The sequence below is a fragment of the Erythrolamprus reginae genome, chromosome 6 (assembly GCF_031021105.1).
Source record: "Erythrolamprus reginae isolate rEryReg1 chromosome 6, rEryReg1.hap1, whole genome shotgun sequence".
Taxonomy (NCBI): Eukaryota; Metazoa; Chordata; class Lepidosauria; order Squamata; family Dipsadidae; genus Erythrolamprus; species Erythrolamprus reginae.
In genome coordinates this window covers 33,669,006-33,687,838 of record NC_091955.1, presented here as the reverse complement: position 1 = coordinate 33,687,838, position 18,833 = coordinate 33,669,006, and the positions used below count along the sequence as shown (strand labels likewise).

At 42.1% G+C, this 18,833-nt stretch overlaps 1 protein-coding gene across 2 annotated transcripts in view; it reads left to right on the top strand.

The window, feature by feature from the left end:
• FOXP2 (forkhead box P2) overlaps nucleotides 1-18,833 on the top strand; it is a 792,940-nt gene that overhangs the window by 168,087 nt on the left and 606,020 nt on the right. For both annotated transcript variants that reach the window (XM_070755486.1, XM_070755485.1), the window contains exon 3: nucleotides 11,910-12,041. The gene's annotated coding sequence lies outside the window, so the exon portion shown is untranslated. The remainder of the gene's footprint in view (nucleotides 1-11,909; nucleotides 12,042-18,833) is intronic.

Here is an 18,833-nt window from a genome sequence, read left to right as displayed (position 1 = left end):
TAACTTCAGATTGTGTCCCCTTGTTCTTGTGTTCACTTTCCTATTGAAAACACTTCCCTCCTGAACCTTATTTAACCCTTTAATATATTTAAATGTTTCGATCATGTCCCCCCTTTTCCTTCTGTCCTCCAGAGTATACAGATTGAGTTCATTAAGTCTTTCCTGATACGTTTTATGCTTAAGGCCTTCCACCATTCTTGTAGCCCGTCTTTGGACCTGTTCAATTTTGTCAATATCTTTTTGTAAGTGAGGTCTCCAGAATTGAACACAGTATTCCAAATGTGGTCTCACCAGCATTCTATATAACGGGATCATAATCTCCCTCTTCCTGCTTGTTATACCTCTAGCTATGCAGCCAAGCATCCTACTTGCTTTCCCTACTGCCTGACTGCACTACTCAGATTGAGGATTCCTTTTCCCCAAGTGCATTATTTTACATTTGGAAACATTAAATTGCAGTTTCCATTGCTTTGACCATTTATCTAGTAAAGCTAAATCATTTACCATATTACAGACCCCTCCAGGAATATCAACCCTATTGCACACTTTAGAGTCATCGGCAAATAGGCAAACTTTCCCTACCAAACCTTCCCCTATGTCACTCACAAACATATTAAAAAGAATAGGACCCAGAACAGACCCTTGTGGCACACCGCTTGTAACCTGACTCTGCTCAGAATACTCGCCATTAACAATAACCCTCTGATGTCTATGCTTCAGCCAGCTGCAAATCCATTGAACTATCCAGGGATTAAGTCCAATCTTCACTAATTTATCTATCAGCTCTTTATGTGGAACCGTATCAAAGGCTTTGCTGAAGTCCAGGTAGGCAATATCCACGGCACCACCTTCATCCAACACCTTTGTGACATAGTCAAAGAAATCAATGAGATTAGTCTGACATGATTTGCCTTCAGTAAAGCCATGCTGATTTGGGTCCAATAAGTTATTGTTTTTTAGGTGCTGATTTATCCTCTTTTTGAGTAGAGTCTCCATCATTTTAACTACAACTGATGTCAAGCTAACTGGCCTGTAGTTACCAGCTTCTTCTCTACTGCCCTTCTTGTGAATAGGCACAACACTGGCCATTCTCCAATCCTCAGGAACTTCTCCTGTTAACAAGGATTGGTTAAACAAATCAGTCAGGGGGGTAGTAATGACAGATCTGAGTTCTTTAAGAACTCTGGGGTGGATGCCATCTGGACCCATTGCCTTATTTATCTTTAATCGTTCAAGTTCTTCTAAGACATCGGCTTCTAAGATCACTGGAGCTGAATCTGTACAGCTGGAAGCAATGCTATATCCCTCTATAGCAGTGTTTTTCAACCAGTGTGCCGTGGCACACTAGTGTGCCGTGAGATATGGTCAGGTGTGCCGTGAAGCTCAGAGAGAGAAAGAAAGAGAAAGAAAGCAAGAGAGAGAAAGAGAGACAGAGAGAAAGAACAAGAGAGAAAGAAAGAAAGAAAGAGAGAAAGAGAAAGAGAGAGAAAGAAAGCAAGAGAGAGAGGGGGGGAGGGAAAGAGAGAGAGAGAAAGACATAGAGGGAGGTAGGGACGGAGAGAGAAAGAGAGCAAAAAAAGAGAGGAAGGAAGAGAAAGAGGGATGGAGAGAGAGAGAAAGAAAGAGGAAGGAAGGGAGAGAAAGAGGGAGAGAGAAATAGAGCGAAAGGGAGGAAGAGAGAGAATTTTTTTGTCCAAACTTTTTTTAGCCCCCCACCCCGCTCAGTGTGCCCCAGGGTTTCATAAATGTAAAAAATGTGCCATGGCTCAAAAAAGGTTGAAAATCACTGCTCTATAGTATTATTTTGTAAGGTGTCTTTTGAGAAAACTGAACAGAAGTAGCTATTGAAATGGTCAGCGATCTCCTTATTCCCATTAATGCATGTATTATTCCCGGTACTAAGTTTCGTGATGCCGCAGTTTTTTTGAGGTACCACTGTAGTTTCGTATCTTGAGATACCACTGTAGTTAAAAAAAGCAAAACACTTAGGGTTATTTATTTATTTAGTTTCGTGATGCCGCAGTTTTTTTGAGGTACCACTGTAGTTTCGTATCTTGAGGTACCACTGTAGTTAAAAAAGCAAAACACTTAGGGTTATTTATTTATTTATTTATTCATTTATTTATTTATTTATTTATTAGATTTGTATTCCGCCCCTCTCCGTAGACTTGGGGTGGCTAACAACAGTAATAAAACAACATATAACAAATCTAATATTTAAAATAACTAAAAACCCTTATTAAAAATCAAACATACACACAAATATACCGTGCATAAAATGTATAGGCCTGGGGGGAATGAATATCTCAATTCCCCCTTGCCTGATGACAGAGGTAGTTTTTAAGAAGTTTACCAAAGGCAAGGAGGGTGGGGGCAATTCTGATCACGGGGGAGCTGATTCCAGAGGGTCGGGGCCGCCTCAGAGAAGGCTATTTATTTATTTTATTTACTTACTTACTTACTTACTTACTTACTTACTTACTTACTTACTTATTTGTATGCCGCCCCTTTCCGTGGATTCTTCCTCTGGGTCCCACCAAATGACATTGTTTAGTCAATGGGACCCGGAGAAGGCCACCTCTGTGGGACCTAACTGGTCGCTGGGATTCATACGGCAGAAGACGGTCCTGTAGCTATTCTGGTCCAATGCTATGAAGGGCTTTATAGGTCATAACCAACACTTTGAATTGTGACCGGGAACTGATCGGCAACCAATGCAGACTGCGGAGTGTTGGTGTGAAATGGGCATACCTAGGGAAGCCCATGATAGCTGTCACAGCTGCATTCTGCACAATCTGAAGTTTCCAAACACTCTTCAAAGGTAGCCCCATGTAGAGAGCGTTACAGTAGTCGAGCCCCGAGGTGATGAGGGCATGAGTGACTGTGAGCAATGACTCCCAGTCCAAATAGGGCTGCAACTGGTGCACCAGGCGAACCTGGGCAAATGCCCCCCTCGACACAGCTGAAAGATGTTCCTCTAATGTGAGCTGTGGATCGAGGAGGATGCCCAACTTGCGGACCCTCTGTGAGCGGGGGGGGTTCAATGATTCCCCCCCCCAGGGTAATGCACGGACAGATGGAATTGTCCCTGGGAGGCAAAACCTACAGCCACTCCATCTTATCAGATTTGAGTTTGAGTCTGTTGACACCCATCCAGACCACAACAGCCTCCAGGCACTGGCACATCACATTAACTGCTTCATTGACTGGACATGGGGTGGAGATGTACAACTGGGTATTATCTGCATACTGATGATACCTCACCCCATGCCCTTGGATGATCTCGTCCAATGGTTTCATGTAGATATTAAATAGCAGGGGGGAGAGGACCGACCCCTGAGGCACCCCACAAGGGAGAAACCTAGAGGTCGACCTCTGACCCCCCACTAACACCGACTGTGACTGACCGGAGAGGTAGGAGGAGAACCACTGAAGAACAGTGCCTCCCACTCCCAACCCCTCCAGCCGGTGCAGAAGGATACCATGGTCGATTGTATCGAAAGCTGCTGAGAGGTCAAGGAGCAGCAGGGCAGAGGATAAACCCTTGTCACGGGCCCGCCAGAGATCATCCATCAACATGACCAAAGCAGTTTCTGTGCTGTAGCCGGGCCTGAATCCTAACTGTTGAGGGCCTAGATAATTGGCTTCTTCCAAGGACCGCTGGAGCTGGAGTGCCACCACCTTCTCAACAACCTTCCCCATAAAGGGAAGGTTGGAGACTGGCCGATAGTTGTTAAGAATGGCTGGGTCCAGGGAAGGCTTCTTGAGGAGGGGGTGCACAAATGCCTCCTTGTAGGGATCCGGAAAGGACCCCCTCCCCAAAGAAGCGTTGACAATCTCCTGGACCCAGCTCCTTGACACCTCCCTGCTGGTTGAGACCAGCCAGGAGGGACACAGATCCAGTAAAGAGGTGGTGGAACTCACAGCTCCAATGGCCTTGTCCACTTCATCAGGTGTCACCAGAGCAAACTCTTCCCAGAGAGATAGACAAGTACGGGCCCCAGTCACCTCAACTGACTCATTGTCAGTCGACTCTGTTATCCAATCGGAGTCGAGGTCTGCCCGGATCCGAGTGATTTTATCAGTGAAAAACATGTTTAAATCCTCAGCACTACTTTGTAAGGGCTCCCCAACTCCCCCCTGGTTAAGAAGGGAGCGGGTCACCCTAAACAGAACGGCCTGGTGGGATTCCACTGATGCCATCAAGGCAGCATGATATGCACATCTTGTCGCCTTGAGCGCCACTTTGTAAGTCTTAATATGGGCTCCTACAAGTGTTTGATCGGATTCAGACTTATTCTTCCTCTATTGCTTCTCTAGCCGTCTCTTCTGGTGTTTCAACTCCCGGAGCTCCTCGTTGAACCATGAGCTCTACGGGGTCTAGTGCCGCGGAGAGGTCGCAACTGCGCAATCTGGTCAAGAGCCTCCGCTGCAGCCTTGTTCCAGGCCTCAGCAAGATACTCTGCCGAACTGTGGATGAGTGCCCTCTGAAAGCCCTCTGGGTCCATCAGGCATCTGGGGTGGAACCACCTAGTCGGTTCCGCCTCCCTGCGGGGAAGGATTGGAGCCAGGAAGTCAAGCCGCAATAGAAAATGGTCTGACCATTACAAAGGCAACACTTCTAAGCCCCTTAGTCTCAGACCATTGCTCAGTTGCTCAGAGAGGAATACCATGTCGGGTGCATGCCCCCCTTCGTGAGTCGGACCCTGTACTACTTGAGTCAGGTCCATGGCTGTCATGATGACCATGAACTCTTGCACTAGCCCAGAGGTTTTGCCGAGCGACGGTAGGTTAAAGTCCACCAAGACAATAAGTCTGGGGAACCCCACCGCCAGCCCAGCTACCTCTTCGAGCAGTACAAGCAGGGCTGTTGACATGCAGCTGGGAGGCAGGTACGTGAGTAACAAGCCCACCTGTACTCCTAAGTCCAACTTCACTAGAAGGGACTCACAACCCGCAATCTCTGGAACAATGAGTCTATGCAGGCAAAGGCTCTCCCTGGCTATAATAGCCATTCCTCCCCCCCCCCTTCCCTGGGGTCGAGGCTGATGCCAAATCTGAAACGCAGCTGAGCAGATTTCAGAGAGAGGAACTCCTCCCTCAGGACCCAACTAGGTTTCAGTAATACATGCCAAGTCAGCCTCCTCCTCCAGGATCAAATCCCGGATGAGGAGAGCTTTATTTACCACCGACCTGGCATTGAGTAGCAGCACCCTGAGCCCAGGTCCAGGATTACACTCGTCACCAGCACCCTGGGTTGAGCTCATGGAGCCGGAACAAGGAATCGCTATTAAGCAGCAATCCCTCCTTCCCTTGGAATGGCTAGCTCCGTGTCTTCCGCCATATCTGCCTCTCCCCAGCAGCACCGGAATGTTCTGACCCTCTGCCACCCCAGAGATAGGTGCCCCCTCCCCTCCTGCCTCTCCTACGTCAGGTGTGCCAAGAATTTCATTCATGCCATATCCATTCACCTCATAAATACCATAGTCCCACCCACCCAATCCCATCCACCACCACCCTCCCACTCCATCCAATCCCAAGCATCCATCGCTAAAATTACCCCCAATAAATTAGTTAAAAAGTGTATAAAAATTAAAAATTAATTTAAAAAGATTAACCAGTCAATTACGAGTCAAACTGAGACAATCATACAATTAAGATTAGTTAGAATAAAAATCAGTTCTTAAATCAATAGTTCAAAATTCATCAGTCAGTCAATCCAATTCAGGATAAGAATAGCATCTTCTATAAATCCTTCTTTAAGTCTGTTGTGTTATAGGATCTTCCACTAGGGGCACAGTTCTTCAATGGTATTCAATAGGGAAGTGGGGGGGAGGAGGGGGGAAGATGACAAAGCAAAGATCTTAACATTAGCTAATACCCCCAATTTGGCTGGCCTTGTTGGTCTTCGGCAATTCAGTTTCCATTGTTCACTCTCCCCCAACTCTGGCCGCTCTGTTCTTTCAGTCCAATCCCAGCCAATGCTCTGCTCCACAGGGCAGTTCCAACTCGCCTCAGCCTCCTACCTGCATGTTCCGGCCATCAGTCTCCTTCATCCCCCTAGGCACCAGTAGCTCTCACTTACTTACGTTGTACAGGGGACTGGGCTGCTGTTCTTCGTCCACCAGCTGGTATCCTTAGCTCCTCTGTTCTCCGCAAATGACTGCTGGTGCCAAGAGCACCGGCCTGCACCCGTGGCGTCCTCAGTCTCACAAAGCAGGTAGATTTGTCCCAGGCTCGGCGCTGGCCTCCGCTTTGTCATCTCGGCACCTCTGTCACTTCGGCACCAATCACTCTCATTTCCTGGTGTCTCACTAAGAGGGTCACTAAGAGGGTCGGTTTGTTCCCCGGGTTGTTCTCCGCTCACTTCTCTCCAGCTCTCTCTCCACATCAGCGTTCAGCGTCCGGCAGCAGTCGCCATCTTCCGCTCCCCAGCTGATCACCCAGGCAATTTTTGGGGGCTATTGTCCCTGGCGCCACACAAAGCAACACAGCAGCATTCGGTTTTAATACCCCAAGCACGGAGGGTTGGAAAGCCAGAAGGCATCAGACAATGTCTGGTCTGGATTGACTCATTTTTGATGATCTTTGCCGTTATCTCAGAGGAGCGGCGAATCCTCCATCTGCTCACCACTCGCACCGGCGCACTGACTGCAAATTGCTCCTCCATAAAAGAAGACAATTATTTCAAACAGATTCACAGATTTGAAAATATTTAGAAAACTGGACAAAATTACAGTTATTGTATCACTGATAATAAGAATTCCCACCTGGAAAATGGACACCTTATCTAAAATCCTACACTTATTTCAAACAATTCCAATAAAATTAAACAAAACCTTTTTTGGAGAATTGAATAAAATAACGTTAAAATTTGTATGGCAAGGGGAAAAGGCTAGGGTAAAATGTAAATTAGTACAGGATTCCAGATTGAGAGGGGGTTTTGTCTTTCCAGACAGGGAACTGTATTACAGGTGGTTGCAGCAGCGTAGATTAGAGAATGGGTAATATTAAAAAATAAAAGAATATTAGCAATTGAAGGACATGTTTTGGCATACATTCCTGTGGGAGGGAAAGGATAAAACAGAAATATTTACATAGACACCAAGTGAGAGATGCATTATTTGAAGTTTAGAGGAAAATTAAACAGAAATTTTATATAAAAATTTCAAAAGGGGTTTCAACTATGGAAGCAATGGTTTACCCAAATGCTATAGATCTAAATAACACAGTAACCTATAATGAACTGCTAGGCAAAAAAAAGGAAATTTAAAATCAAATTAGGAACTGCTAACACAGAATTAAAATATGGTGGCCTTACAGATACAAGCAAAATATAAAAAGGACTCGAAAGAGCATGGCTTTTAAAATGAACAAGTAATTGACAAAATATTAACAGGCACAAAAAGTATTACTAAGGTATATAATTATGTTCTAAAAGTTAAAATGGAGGAGAGAGCTGTAAAGAATCAATTATAGAATGGACAAAATGTTTGGGTATAATATTGCATTAGACTATTGGGAACAAATTTGGGGGGAAAATTACAAATTAACAGTGCTGGCCGCCTATAAAGAAATATATACAAAATGTTTTATAGATGGCATCTACCACTAGTGAGATTGGCCAAAATGTATCCAGTCATGCTAGCCAACTGTTGAAAATGCAATCACATACAAGGGACATTCTTCCATATGTGATGGACATGTCCCAACAAAAATAAATATTGGGGCAAAATTAAAAAATGGATTGAGGAAATAATGGAACAGAAAATTGAAATGAGGCTAGAAATGCTTCTTCTAGAAAATAATAAAAGAAAATATGAGAAGAATTTTATTTATTTACTTACTTACTTACTTACTTACTTACTTACTTACTTACTTATTTACTTACTTACTTACTTACTTACTTATTTATTAGATTTGTATAGCATCCGAAGACTCAGGGCGGCTTACAGCATATAATATAAAACAATAAATACAAAGACAAATCTAATTAATTAAAACTACATAACCTATGTTGTACATACTCTTGGTCAGTTGGAGGATGATGAAGAACTTGAGGACTCTGATACAGATAGTGTTTATGAATTAGTGGTGGGCCTGGGGTTACAGGTAGTAGAACAGGTGTGAGGCCAGCCACAGGATGTTGCTATGAGTCCAGAATCTAGCGAGGAAGAATCAGACGTTCGCTGGGTCGATCCTAAATTCAGAAGGGTCCAAAAATGTAAGGAACAAGTGTTTGGAAGAAGATATTAAGGGGAGGAATGAGTTAAATACTGGAGTGATGTATTTGGTACGTCCGGGGGTCAGTGGGGAAGAAGGGTGGAGTTTCAATGTTGTAGAACAAAAATGGAAGGTGTTCCCATTCAGCTTCCAAGCAAGCAAACTCATTCTGTGTTATTTTCTAGTCATTTCTGATGTTTTTGAATCATGCTGTGAGTACATAAATCTTGGTGAACGGAGAGGGCTGGGAGGAATGCAAAAGGAATGTAATTAAGAGAGATAACGGGAGAACAAGAAATGTGCTAGTATGAAGTGTATTTTGAATATGGAAGGAAGAGAATAAAGATGGAGTTTCTTTGTTTATGAAATACTGCATTTAGTAAAAGTTATTTGTAATAGCTAAAATTCTACCAGAAACCAGAGCAACCTAAGATCCCAATATATTAAAAATCAATCATACAAATCCAAATCACAGATATACATCACACTTATTGGCCAGGGGGCTAAGACCTAATTTCCCCAAGCCTGGTGACATAAGTGAGTCTTAAGACTCTTGTGAACGGTGAAGAGGGTGGGGGCAGTGTGAATCTCTGGGGGGAGTTGCTTCTAGAGAGCCAGGGCCCCCATAGAAAAGGCTCTTCCCCTTGGCCCCATCAGACAACATTGACTGGTTGACGGGACATGGAGAAAGCCAACTCTGTAGGATCTAACCGGCAGAAGGGGGTCCCGCAAGTATAATAATAATAATAATAATAATAATAATAATAATAATAATAATAATAATAATAATAATAATAATAATAATAATAATCAACAACAACAACAACAACAATATTCAACATATAATTACCGCATTGGATTACATTAATCCAAAATTGGACAAAAGAAAAAACACCTCAAATGCAATGATTATAAAAAAAGGTGCTAGAATGCACAGAGATGAGCAAACTAACAGTGGAATTGAGAGAGAGAGAGGAAACTATGTATTATAAAATATGGAATAGATGGTATGATTGGCTTGAAAGGAAAAACAACATTAATGTGTAAATATAAAATGATGTAACAAAATTATACAAAGGTAACTACAAAATGTAAATAGATATAATATACAACTCATATAAAATTGTAAATAGAAATAAGAAAGTTTATGTTAAAAACAATAACTTTGAACATGGAACATGTAGAATGAAGAAAAAATTTATGATAGCAACAAGCTATATTAGTGAAATTATGTTTTGCTTTTTAAATGTGAAAACCTTCAATGAAAAGTATTTTTTTTTAAAAAAAGAAAAGAAAATTATTTGGCGTTGCCTTTGTTTGGAATTCGAATGTAAACTGACTTTTTCCAATCCTGTGGTCACTGTTGAATTTTCCACATTTGTTGGCAAATTGAGCGTAGCACTTTTACTGCATTGTCTTTTAAGATTTTGAATAGCTCAGCTGGGATATGTTACTTCCAGTAGCTTTGCTGTTGCTCTGATTCCCTAATGCCCATTTGACTTCACATTTGGCTCAAGGTCAGTAACTACCACCATTGTGATTATCAGGAAGGTTAGCTCATTCTTGTATAGTTCTTTGGTGTAATTTTGCTACCTCTTCTTAATCTCTTCTGCCTCTGTTAGGTCCCTGCCGTTTTTGCCCTTTACCATGCCCATCTTTGCATGAATCACTTCCTTCATAACTCCAATTTTCTTGAAGAGATTTCTGGTCTTCCCTATTCTATTGTTTTCTTCTATTTCTTTGAACTATTAATTTAAGAAGCCATACTTTTCTCATGTAGCTCTTCTCTGGTATTCTCTCCCATAGTTTCTGCCATTTGTCTAATTCTATTGCATATCCAAAGTTTTTAGCCTAAGCAATTATTGTCATCTTCACCTGCTCACTTTCATGTTTAATACTTAGTAAATTACAATATGATTTCTTTATCAGTTTTTCATCTGTTCCAGTTAATATCTGGTCTAATTGTGTTAACTATTTATTAAAACCATATGTTTTAGATCTTTCTTTTAATAAGATTGTGTCTGCATATGTTGCCACTATACCAGTGGTGAAATCTAAAAACTTTCCTTACCAGTTCTATGGGTGTGGCTTATTTGGTGGGTGTGGCTTGGAAGTCAGGTGCGCATGGCTTCAGATGGACATATTTGGTGGTCAGGTGACTCATTGGGTGTGCCTGGTGGTCAGGTGACCAGATGGGCATGGCCAACTTGTAAAATGTGGTGAAACTCACTTAACAACGCTCCTGCTTGGCCACCAAAATTTTGGGCTCAATTGTGGTCTTTCCTTTCCTTTCCATTCCTCTCCTCCCTCCCCTTCTGCTCCCTCCTCTCACCTTCCTGGTTTTGGCTGCGGGACCTTCACCAGCCAGCAACATGAATCACATTTGGATATATCAATGCCTCTATCATAGAGAGGATTTATACTGTTAAATCTTAATTTAGTACAGTTTCTTCCATAGCCTGACTATATTCATTACTTTCAATTTAGATACAATAGTGCTCATAGCACAAGTTTCATCAAACTCAGTGGAATTACAATTTATATTTAATTCTCCTTTCTTTGCATTCTACTCCAGCTTTGAAAATTTTGCTTCAGATTCAGAAATGTTTTGTAATATAAAATGTAAACCTTGCATCATTGCAGTGCTTTGTATTTTAAAGAAAAGGGTGTTTTGGAGAGCAGTTGGAACTCAGAATCACATGACTATTCTGAGCAGGTGCAAGACAAAAGCAGTTGCTAAGAGAAAGTGTATTTTGTTTAAGGAGAGATACTGTTTTTCATATAATTATGCAGAAATGTGTATCATTATATGAAATGTAAGTAATGACTGTTATGGTACTAGTAAACACAATACATGTTTGTGACTCATTGTAGCAAGGAACAATTGTTAGTTTGAAAAAATGTATATCTATCAAATGAATTGTCTATTTTGAAATGGTATCTTCAGAATATAATATCAAATATTAATAAAATAGACAACTTTTAAATGTTTCATCCTTTTTTAAGATAATCTCAATGAACATTAAGATAGATTGATAGACTGCATTTTAATGTATGCTTAGAGTACAGGTTTTTTCTTTGCAATGATAAAATATTTCTAGGCAAAGTAGATTTGTGATTGCAACATCTTTTGACAAGCACATTGGACTGTACAAAGAGCATCCAACTTGAGCTTGAGGCATATGTTGCTTTCATCTGCTAGCACAGCTTCAAAACAAGTTTGCTAATGGTCAGGTTCATACTTCTAGATTGCAGAAATAAACATACAGTTGTATTCTGAAAAGTTATATAAGGTAAATCATTTTGTAAACAGTGTGCTATAGTCCATCTCACATGGCTTTACACTGTTAGCTTAATCCTGGTTATGTGATGGAAATTATGCCAAATTCAAGCACAGACAATAAATGTAAATTCAAAATCATTTCAATACAGAAGGAATGGCTTTGTGGATTGGAATTGGTGTTCAAAACCAACCAAACCACATTTAGATTTAAGTAGTAATCAAATTCATAATGGGTAAAAATGTTTCTTGAGATAGATATGTCCAGCTGGTTTAACATTTTAAATATCAAAGACAGAATTCCAAACTGACTCTGTAAAGGCAAAGTAGCTAGTGAAGTGATTACCATATATTTTGTCATCAGATTCTGCATCAATTTCTAACTATCTTCCCCTTATGCAAATAGGACGTAGAATAACAGAGTTGGAAGGGATCTTGGAAGTCTTCTAGAACAGGTGACCCTATATCATTTCAGATAGATGGTTGTCCAGTCTCTTTTTGAAATCCTGAAGTGGTGGAGAACCCACAACATCTGAAGGCAAGTTATTCCATTGGTTATTGCTCTAACTGTTAGGAAATTTCTTCTTAGTTCTAGATTGCTTCTCTTCTTGGTTAGTTTCCAACCACTGTTTCTTGTCTTGCCTTTTGGTGCTTTGAAAAATACACTACTCAAAAAAATAAAGGGAACACTTAAACAACACAATATAACTCCAAGTAAATCAAACTTCTGTGAAATCAAACTGTCCACTTAGGAAGGAACACTGATTGTCAATCAATTTCACATGCTGTTGTGCACATTCAACTTTCTGGGATGTGTTATTTGAGTGTTCCCTTTATTTTTTGAGCAGTATAGTTTGACGCACACACCCCTTTCCTTTGTAGAACCACTCTGTATAGATACAAAGCCTGTATATCACATCTGATTGCAGCTTCTGAGATATATATTTATAATTTTATTTCATGATTATGTGGTGGTAAGCATGTAATTAGATCATCCATATACACAGAAGTACAAAAAGCATTATAATATATAGTTGTCTTATACCAAAAGAGTTTATATATCCAGTAAAGGTTATTGATATGTGTAAGACTTGTTTAAAAACTAAGCATCAATAGTAATGATTATGTGTCAATAAAACATTGGAATGCTTACAGAAAAAATAATAAAGACATGGAAGATAGAATTGGTGGTTGGAAATGAAAAGTATAGGTGTGTCAACATTAGTCAAGGTAAATGTCTACAGAGATTCTTAAACATCCAGGTGATGCTTGTGCCAGAAGGTAACTGGTCTTTCTTAGTTTTTTTCCTTGAAGATGTTTTGCTTCTTATTTAAGAAGCTTCTTTGGTTTTGATTTAATTGTGGGGAATGGAAGGATTTATATTCTTGATAATCATCTGGTTGTAAGTACTCTGATGGTTGACAGCAGGAGTGAAATCCAGCAGGTAGTGGAAATTTTGAGTAGTTTGGAGAACCAGCAGCGGAAATTTTGAGAGAACCAGAAAACCTGGCTGGCACTAGAGTGGGGTGGGAATGGAGATTTTGCAGTATCCTTCCCCTGGAGTGGGGTGGGAATGGAGATGTTGCAGTATCCTTCCCCTGGAATGGGGTGGGAATTGTAGTTTCCTTCCTCTATCATGCCTACCAAGCCACGTCCATCAAGCCACACCACACCCACCACACCACACCCACATAACTAGTAGTAAAACAATTTGGATTTCACCACTGGTTGATAGTTAATTTCCTCAGTATCTAGAAATACTAAATTTATGAGACCAGAAGAGTCTAATTTTAAAAAACAAAACCTCCTTGAAACTTCCTGTATTATAAGCTACCCTAATAATTCTTAGGTCCCATTTATAACTTAAATTACTATATTTTTAGCATCTGAGACTGTGAATCCAATTGCAGATTACCCACAGAATAATACATGATACAAGAAGATTGCAGTCTGACTCTAAACATAGATATGACAAAATAGCAATAATGATACACTGATACAATTGTCCATAATGAGACGGAGTGGCGCAGCAGGTAGAGTGCTGTACTGCAGGCCACTGAAGCTGACTGTAGATCTGTAGGTCAGCAGTTCAAATCTCATCACCGGCTCAAGGTTGACTCAGCCTTCCATCCTTCTGGGGTGGGTAAAATGAGGACCCGGATTGTGGGGGCAATATGCTGGCTCTGTTAAAAAGTGCTATTGCTAACGTGTTGTAAGCTGCCCTGAGTCTAAGGAGAAGGGCGGCATAAAAATCAAGTAAGTACCGTATATACTCGAGTATAAGCCGACCCGAGTATAAGCCGAGGCACCATTTTTGGCACAAAAACTGGGAAAACTTATTGACCCGAGTATAAGCCGAGGTTAGAAAATGCAGTGGTTACTGGTAACTTATAAAAATGGAAACCAATAAAATTACATTAAATGAGACATCAGTAGATTAAATGTTTTAGAATATTTATTTTAAAGAGGGTAAACAATATTTATTTCAAAATGGGTAAATAAAAGCAATCTGATATTTACAATAAATTAAATAAAATTAAATAAATTAAAAAGTAAAAAAAGTAGTTCAATCAGCAACCAAGCTAAAACCTATGAGTCAAAATCCCTCAAAACAGGATTTTAGAGACTTAATTTTTCTCTCTATAATCCAATGATAAAGTAGAGAGAAGAACAAAACAATATTTTTTCAAATTCAAATTGCACAATAATTTCACAAAATTCTTTTTCCCATCTAAGAATAAAAGATTTTCAGAGACATAAAAATTGCATAACATTCTACCAAACTACCCCAAGCCATGCAGCCAAGTTAATTACTGAGTAAATTTATGTACAGGATTGCATATTAAATCAACTCTTTATTCTGAGTTAAGCCTTACAGATTTCAATAGGACTTACTTACAGGCAACTGCACAGATGGACTGCAGTTTTAAGCATATCTATCAGCAAGTTCCCAAAAAACTGAGACTTATTCTGAGGTAAATCCACACAGAAATAACAATAGATTTAAATCCAAGAGGTAAATATTAATATTATTTTAACACTAAAACTTAATGCTAAGTGAGTACAGAAATGCTAAACATCTTAAGTATTCATGAATCTCTATGGGGTAGAAGAAAGCAGCATAACGTATCTTATTTTTACAATCTACTGGCAGGCTAAAATTAGTACGATTGTATATTGCTTGTACCATAACAAATCTACAGAATGAATCCAACAAAGCCCTTAAAAAGTACTCAATTCCTTTTTCTTTTTCTTCTACCCTTCTTCCTTCTCTCTCTCTCTCTCTCTGTCTCTCTCTCTGTGTCTCTTGAGAGAGAGGGGGGAGGGAGGGGGGAACTTTATCAAAGTTCTATAGAAAGGAGACTTTGAAAAAAAGCAGAGAGAGAACTTACCTCAAAATCTAATCAGGGAATTAGTGCAGTAATTGTACAAGCTGGCAACTTTGCTGGACCCGGGGAAGGGAAGGCAGCTGCAAGATGCCGACAGGAGCTCCAAGAAGGAAGTAAAAGGGGGCTCCGAGTGACGCGGCTGTGGGAAGGGTAGGGCAAAGTTGCCAGCCAACTGCTCCGACGGCGTGCGAGAGAGGAACAGACGATGCGAAGCTGGTGAGGTCAGGGGGAGGGGACTCATGAAGCAGGAATCCCCCCCCGACTTCCCATTGTCTTTTCCCCTCTCGCACGCCGTCGGAGCAGTTGGCTGGCAACTTTGCTGGACCCGGGGAAGGCAGCTGCCCTACCCTTCCCACAGCCGCGTCACTCGGAGCCCCCTTTTACATCCCTCTTGGAGCTCCTGTCGGCATCTTGCAGCTGCCTTCCCTTCTCCGGGTCCAGCAAAGTTGCCAGCCAACTGCTCCGACGGCGTGTGAGAGGGGAAAAGACGATGGGAAGTCGGGGGGGGGGATTCCTGCTTCATGAGTCCCCCCCCTGACCTCACCAGCTTCGCATCGTCTTTTCCCCTCTCGCACGCCGTCGGAGCAGTTGCCTGGCAACTTTGCTGGACCCGGAGAAGGGAAGGCAGCTGCAAGATGCCGACAGGAGCTCCAAGAGGGATGTAAAAGGGGGCTCCAAGTGACGCGGCTGTGGGAAGGGTAGGGCAGCTGCGTGCGAGGAGAAAAAGGCGAGGGGAAGCCGGCAAGGAGGGGGGAGAGAGAGAGAAAGGGCGCATGCAGGCAGCCTCTCTCTCTTCTTCCCCGCGACTGCCCCGATGGCGTGCAAGGGGGAAAAGGTGAGGGGAAGCCGGCAAGGTGGAGGGGGGGAGAGAGAGAAATGGCGCATGCAGGCAGCCTCTCTCTCTTCTTCCCCGCGACTGCCCCGATGGCGTGCAAGGGGGAAAAGGCGAGGGGAAGCCGGCAACGTGGGGGGGGGGAGAGAGAAAGGGCGCATGCAGGCAGCCTCTCTCTCTTCTTCCCCGCGACTGCCCTGATGGCGTGCAAGGGGGAAAAGGCGAGGGGAAGCCGGCAAGGTGGAGGGGGGAGAGAGAAAGGGCGCATGCAGGCACCCTCTCTCTCTTCTTCCCCGCGACTGCCCCGATGGCGTGTGAGGGGAAAAAGGCGAGGGGAAGCCGACAAGGTGGGGGGGGACTCGTGAAGCAGGAATCCACCCCCCGACCTCACCATCGCCTTTTCCCCCTCTCGCACGCCATCGGAGCAGTTGGCTGGCGCCTTTGCTGGAGCCAGGGAAGGGAAGGCACCTGCAAGAAGACAGAAGCTCCAGCTCTAAGAGCAAAGGCAAAGGGCTGGCATCTTTGCTAGAGCTGGGGAGGAGGCAACTGCCCCACTCTTGCCACAGCCGCTTCGGTTGGAGCGCCCTTTGCCGCCGCACTTTGCCCTTTCCCACACCCCCCAAGCCAGCAATGTCTGACAGGCTCCCGCGGCGCGCCCTCTTGTGGTGATCCGGCGCCCTCTTGTGGTGACCCGAGTATAAGCCGAGGTCGGGTTTTTCAGCCCATTTTGGGGGCTGAAAAACTCGGCTTATACTCGAGTATATACGGTAAGTAAGTAAGTAAGTAAGTAAGTAAGTAAGAAAGAAAGAAAGAAAGAAAGAAAGAAAGAAACAAAGAAACAAAGAAACAAAGAAACAAAGAAACAAAGAAACAAAGAAACAAACAAAAACTCTGGGTAGTGGACCCAGCAATACTTTGAAACAGAAGAATAGAACTGAATGTATTGAAGAAAATCACTGGATAAAAAGATATAGAAATAGAGGTAGAATCTGCCAAAATGATATCAAAGATAGTATCAATGATAATAGGTTTCTTGGGTTCAATCCCAAAACAAGTAGAGCACTACTTGAATACAATTGATAGTCATGTTCAGTCAATTAGAAAAAACAGCTTTACCTGGAACAGCCTATATCCTTGACAATATTTTTAACATTATTAATCAACATCTACATATACTCACTGCTCACAGTCACTCATGCCACCATCACCTCGAGGCTCGACTACTGTAATGCTCTCTACATGGGGCTACCTCTGAAAAGTATTTGGAAACTTCAGATCGTGCAGAATGCAGCTGCGAGAGCAATCATGGGCTTCCCTAAGTATGCCCATGTTACAACAACACTCCGCAGTCTGCATTGGTTGCTGATTAGTTTCCGGTCATAATTCAAAGTGACCTATAAAGCCCTTCATAGCATCGGACCAGAATATCTCCGGGACCGCCTTCTGCCGCATGAATCCCAGCGACCAGTTAGGTCCCATAGAGTTGGCATTCTCTGGGTCCGATCGACTAAACAATGTCATTTGGCAGGACCCAGGGGAAGAGCCTTCTCTGTTGCGGCCCCGACCCTCTAGAACCAACTCCCCCCAGAGATCAAAATTGCCCCCACCCTCCTTGCCTTTCATAAGCTCCTTAAAACCCACCTCTGTCGTTAGCCATGGGGGAACTGAGATATTCCCTTCCCTCTAGGCCTATACAATTTATGCATGGTACGTTTGTGTGTATGTTTGGTTTTTAAATTAGGGTCTTTTAAATTATTTTAAATATTAGGTTTGTTATATGTTGTTTTACTATTGTTGTTAGCCGTCCCGAGTCTCCGGAGAGAGGCGGCATACAAATCTAATAAATAAATAAATAAATAAATAAATACATACATACATACATACATACATACATACATACATACATACATACCAAGTCATAGAAAAAGATTCGTTGATGGACCAAAATGGCAAATCCAGTCTAATAAACTGACTGCATGATCAACCATAATATGGGTTCTTGACTTACAACCATTTGTTTAGTGACCTTTTGAAGTTACAATACCACTGAAAAAAGTATCTTATGATTGTTGAAGCATCCCCATGGTCACGTGAGCAAAATTTAGATACTTAGCAGTTGGATCATATTTATGACAATTGCGATAATGCAATCATTTTTTGCAACCTTCTCAGAAGCAAAGTCAATGGGAAAGTCAGATTATATTATATTATTTTATTTCATTATTTATATTTACATGCCACCCATTCCAATAGGACTCAGGGCAGCTAACAACAATCACAAATACTAAAAGCAATAAGAAGTATAACTGTAATAAAACAACAATAATAATACTTTAAAATACATAAAAATCTAAAAAGTCATACATATCATTCTTAATTCCAGGCCTAAAAAGTCATTCATAGTCATTCTTAATTCCAGGCCTGCCGGAAAAGCCTGGTAGGGTGGAGATAGTACAGATCTCTGCCAAAGAAGAAGTCCAGCCAGCTGACATTGTTTGGTGGGTGGGACCCGGAGAAGGCTGTGGGCCCTTACTGGTATGAGGCAGGAGGCAGTCCTGTAAATAGTCTGGCCCTGAGCCATTTAGGGCTTTAAAGGTGATAACCAGTCACCATTGCATCCGGAGACTGACTGGTAACCAATGCAGCTTGCGCAAGGTTGGAGTGATACGGGCGTACCTTGGTACTCCCTTTATTGCAAGCATTGCTGTATTTTATACTAACTGAAGTCTCCGAATGCTCTTCAAGGGTAGCCTATGTACAGTGCATTACAATAGTCAAGCTGAGCGTCATCATTGTACTATTGGTAACTCACCTCAGGTTCTTGAATAATCTCTGATTACTAACTTAACAACTGTAGTGATATACTTAACAACTGTGGCAAGAAATATTGTAAATGGGACAAAACTTACTTAACACTGCATTTATTAGCAACAGAATTTTGGGGTTGAGTTGTGATCATAAGTCAAGGACTGCCTGAAAATAATAACTGAACTTTGTGAAATTTTGTTCTTTCTTAGAGCAGTTCACTCCAACCTTTCTGGCTTTGCAGACTAGGGAGGGGAAGACAGGATGGTTCTGCATGAGCAGCAGGCGAGCTCACACAGTTTGC